Raw genomic sequence first — 5,590 nt, forward strand, 5'->3', positions numbered from 1 at the left:
AAATCTTAAAAATGCTACCAGGAAACTTCTGGGGTTCATTGGTGGACTCCATAAGCTTTCAGGATACAAAATTAATATATAGAAATCTGTAGCATTTCTATACACAAACAAAAGAAAATATCAGAACAGAAATTAAGGAAACAATCCCATTCACTATAGCAAAATAATAATAATGATAATAAAAAAAATACCTGTAACTAAACTTACCTTAGAAGGCAAAGACCTATACTCTGAAAACTATTAAGATTTGATAAAAGATATATTGAAAATATAGATGACACAAACAGATGGAAAGATACACTGTGTTGTTGGAATGGAAGTATCAGTATTATTCAAATAACCATATTATCCAAGGCAATCTACAGATTCAATGCAATACCCATCGAAGGCATTTTTCATAGAACTAGAACACATAATTTTAAAATTTTTATGGAAATATCAAAGATCTCCAATAGCCAAAACAATCTTGAGAAAGAGGAATGGAGTTGGAGGAACCATGCTTCTTGTCTTCAGCCTATATTACAAAGCTACAGTCATCAGAACAGTAGAGTACTGGCAGAAACTGAGACATTAGATCAGCGGGACAGGATAGAAAGTGCAGAGATAAACTCAAAACCTGTGGTCACCTAGTCTACGACAAAGGGGACAAGAATATACAATGGCAAAAGACAGTCTCCTCAACAGGTGGCTTTGGGACAACTGGACAGCTTCACGTAAGAGAACAAAGTCAGAACATTCTCTAATACCATAAACAAAAATAAACTGAAGATGGCTTATAGACCTAAATGCAAGAATGGATACTATAAAACTCCAAGCGGAAAACACAGGTAGAACATTCTTGACATAAGTGGCAGCAATATCTTTTTGGATCCATCTTCTAGAGTAAATGGAAATAAAAACAAAACTAAACAAATAGGACCTAATTAAACTTACAAGCTTTTGCACAGCAAAGGAAACCATAAATAAAATAAGAAGGTAACTTAGGGAATTGGAGAAAATATTTTAAAAGATGCTCCTGACAAAAGATTAATTTCCAAAATATTCAAAGAGCTCATATAGCTTAATATCAAACAAAACCAAAAAAATCCAATCAAAAATGAAGAGAAGACTTAAATAGACATTTCTGCAAAGAAGAGATACAGATTACAAACAGGCATATTAAAAGATGCTCAAAATCACTAATTATTAGTGAAATGCTAATCAAAATTACAATCAGGTATCACATCACAAGGGCTTTCCAGGTGACTCAGTGGTAAAGAATCCACCTGCAAAGCAGGAGACATAGGTTCCATTCCTGGGTCAGGAAGATCCCCTGGAGGAGGAATTGGCTACCCACTCCAGCATTCTTACCTGAGAAATTCCATGGGCAGAGGAGCCTGGCAGGCTACAGTCCATGAGGTCACAAAAAAGTCAGATACGACTTAGCAACTAAACAACAACATCACATCACAGTGGTCAGAATGGCCATTATTAAAAAGCCTACAAATCATAAATGCTGGAGACAGTGTGGAGAAAAAGGAACCCTCCTGCATTGCTGGTGGGAATGTAAACTGGCACAACCACTATAAAGAATAGTTTGGAGGTTCCTTAAAAAACTAAAAATACACCTACCATGTTATCCTGCTATCCCACTTCTTGGCAGATATCTAGAGAAAACTCTAATTCAAAAAGATACATGCACTTCACTGTTCATTCTAGCACTATTGTCAATAGACCAAGGCATTGAAGCAACCTAAATGTCTGTTGACAGATGAATTGATAAAAAAAAGATATGGTACATATTATTCAGCCATACAAAAAGAATGAAATACTGCCATTTGCAGCAACATGGGTAGATTCAGAGATTATGATATTAAGTGAACTCAGACAGAGAAAGACAAACATTATATGATACTACTTATATGAGGAATCTTATTTTAAAAAAGATACAAATGCACTTATATACAAAATAGGAATAGACTCATAGATATAGAACATAAACTTGTGCTTACCAATGTCAATGGGAGGAGAAGGGAGGGAGAAGTTAAATGAGGAGATTGGATCAAAATAAACAAAGTATATTATATATAAAATAGATAAGTTCTAACTGTATAGCACAGGGATCTATACTCAATATCCTTTAATAACATATAATGGGAAAAATCTGCAAAAGAATATAGATGTTTAATTGAATCACTTTGCTGTACACTTGAAACTACACATTACAAATTAACTATACCTCAATTTTTAAAAAGAGACACTGTGGAGTCTTAACCCCTAGTACCTAGGAGTGTGACCTTCTCTGAACACAAAGTCCTTATGGAAGTAACCAAGTTAACACGAGGCGACGAAGGTGAGCCCTGGTCTAATGAGACTGGTGTCCTTATAAGAAGTTTGACAACAGGGGCGTGCACGCTACAAGGAGATGCCATGTGAAGACAAAGGCCGACATCACGTCGATGCAGCCACAAGACAAGGAAGATTGAAAATTACCACACACCACCAGCATCTAGGAGAGAGGCCTGGAACAGATTCTGGGCCACAGGTCTCAGAGAGAACCACCCCTACCGACACCTTCATCCTGTACTTCCAACCTCCAGACCTGTCCTTTGTCTCTATCATCACTTTAAATAACATACAGTGTGAAGATTCCTTAAAAAACTGGAAACAGAACTGCCATATGACCCAGAAATCCCACAATTGGCCATACACACCTAGGAAACCAGAAGTGAAAGAGACACATGTACCCCAATGTTCATCTCAGCACTGTTTATAATAGCCAGGACATGGAAGCAACCTAGATGTCCATCAGCAGACAAATGGATAAGAAAGCTGTAGTACACATACACAATGGAGTATTCAGTTCAGTTCAGTTCAGTCACTCAGTTGTGTCCGACTCTTTGCGACCCCACAAATCACAGCACACCAGGCCTCCCTGTCCAGCACCAACACCCGGAGTTTAACCAAACTCATGTCCATTGAGTCGGCAATGCCATCCAGCCATCTCATCCTCTGTCGTCCCCTTCTCCTCCTGCCCCCAATCCCTCCCAACATCGGGGTCTTTTCCAAGGAGTCAACTCTTCACATGAGGTGGCCAAAGTATTGGAGTTTCAGCTTCAGCATCAGTCCCTCCAATGAACACCCAAGACTGATTTCCTTTAGGATGGACTGGTTGGATCTCCTTGCAGTCCAAGGGACTCTCAAGAGTCTTCTCCAGCATCACAGTTCAAAAGCATCAATTCTTTGGCACTCAGCTTTCTTCACAGTCCAACTCTCACATCCATACATGACCACTGGAAAAACCATAACCTTGACTAGATGGACCTTTGCTGCCTTTTTAATATGCTATCTAGGTTGGTCATAACTTTCCTTCCAAGGAGTAAGCGTCTTTTAATTTCATGGCTGCAATCACCATCTGCAGTGATTTTGGAGCCCAAAAAATAGTCTGACACTGTTTCCACTGTTTCCCTCTATTTGCCATGAAGTGATGGGACCAGATGCCATGATCTTAGCTTTCTGAATGTTGAGCTTTAAGCCAGCTTTTTCACTCTCCTCTTTCACTTTCATCAAGAGGCTTTTTAGTTCCTCTTCACTTTCCACCATAAGGGTGGTGTTATCCGCATATCTGAGGTTATTGATATTTCTCCTGGCAATCTTGATTCTAGCTTGTGCTTCTTCCAGCCCAGCGTTTCTCATGCTGTACTCTGCATATAAGTTAAATAAGCAGGGTGACAACATGTAGCCTTGACGTACTCCTGTTCCTATTTGGAACCAGTCTGTTGTTCCACGTCCAGTTCTAACTGTTGCTTCCTGACCTGCATATAGGTTTCTCAAGAGGCAGGTCATGTGGTCTGGTATTCCCATCTCTGTCAGAATTTTCCACAGTTTATTGTGATCCACACAGTCAAAGGCTTTGGCATAGTCAATAAAGCAGAAATATATGTTTTTCTGGAACTCTCTTGCTTTTTTTGATGATCCAGCGGATGTTGGCAATTTGATCTCTGGTTCCTTTTCTAAAACCAGCTTGAACATCTGGAAGTTCATTACTCAGCCATTAGAAAGAATACATTTAAATCAGTTCTCATAAGGTAGATGAAACTGGAGCCTATTATGCAGAGTGAAGTAAGCCAGAAAGAAAAACACCAATACAGTATAATAATGCATATATATGGAATTTAGAAAGATGGTAACAATAACCCTGTATGCAAGACAGCAAAAGAGACACAGATGTATAGAACAGTCTTTTGGACTCTGTGGGAGGGGGCGAAGGTGGGATGATTTGGGAGAATGGCATTGAAACATGTATATCATCGTATGTGAAACAGATCACCAGTCCTGGTTCAATGCATGATACAGGGTGCTCGGGGCTGGTGCACTGGGATGACCCAGAGGGATGGGATGGGGAGAGAGGTGGGAGGGGGGTTCAGGATGGGGAACACATGTACACCTGTGGCAGATTCATGTCAATGTATGGCAAAAACCACTACAATATTGTAAAGTAATTAGCCTCCAATTAAAATAAATTAATTTATATTAAAAAATAAATAAAATAAATAGCATACAGCTTCCAGCACAGAGGAAGCACTCAACAAATGTTTAGAGAATGACTGGGTCCAGAACACCTGGCCTTATAATTCATTCTGTACCCAAGAGTCCTAAGCCAAGCCTTTAAAAGGCAGCCTGAGCTGCGAACGTTGATCACTCCTTCCACACCCTCAGCAGAATTCCTCCTGTGGTTGCTCCTGACAGTTTCTTTGATTTTCCAGCAATCAATCACCTCTTCCATTTTCAGCTTCTGCTCTTCAGGCAAGCTGTCACTAGCGTTGCCCTTTACTACCCTTTCCCACCACACTGTCCGTTCTCTGCCTTGAATTTCCAAGCACAAACTCAGGGCCCCTGCATTCCAGCATCTGCTCTGATGGGTCACTTCTCTTCCCGTCTACCTGAACTCAGTCATCACCACCCCACAATGAATCAGCACCCTCAAACTCTCACCTGTCCCACTCCCGCAGCCGAGTGGGAAATTCAGCAAACTGATGAAGGTTCAGAGCCTGCATCTTATGAAGAGAAAGCTCTTCAGTTTTGGCTCCCTTAGTTTTGTTACCATTGACTGGAAATGTGGGTGGGGATTAATTCCATACTTTAAAAAATAAACTTCTGTATGGAATCAGTACTATACGAAGCACACACCTGTACAAGAATATAGCTGCAAAGGCTAATTTTCTCCTAGGCCCTACACGCCAGAAACCAATACCCAGAGGAGGTTCCTACTGACAAAGGGAAGATGTTTAAGTTTGTATTAAGGATCTAACGTAATCACACTAACTAAATGTGAGGGGGAAATCCTGAATCTCTAGTAACATCAACATCTCCATTTTATCGGCCCTACTATCCTGCTCCTGGCCAGGACTGCAGGTCCGGTTCAAGCTGCTAATGCGGCGCGGCCAGCTCCCTACACTGCCTGCCCCAAGACACACAACCGAGCCAGAGGCGCCCGGCCGGGCCTCGGATTGGAGGGGCGGACCATCAGGGCGGGGCCGGAATGGAGGCGTGTTCTCGGTCTGGAGGAGAGGACCGGTTCAGAGGCGCGGCCAGGGGTGGGGTTGACCTG

This window comes from Cervus canadensis, chromosome 14, assembly GCF_019320065.1.
Source record: "Cervus canadensis isolate Bull #8, Minnesota chromosome 14, ASM1932006v1, whole genome shotgun sequence".
NCBI lineage: Eukaryota > Metazoa > Chordata > Mammalia > Artiodactyla > Cervidae > Cervus > Cervus canadensis.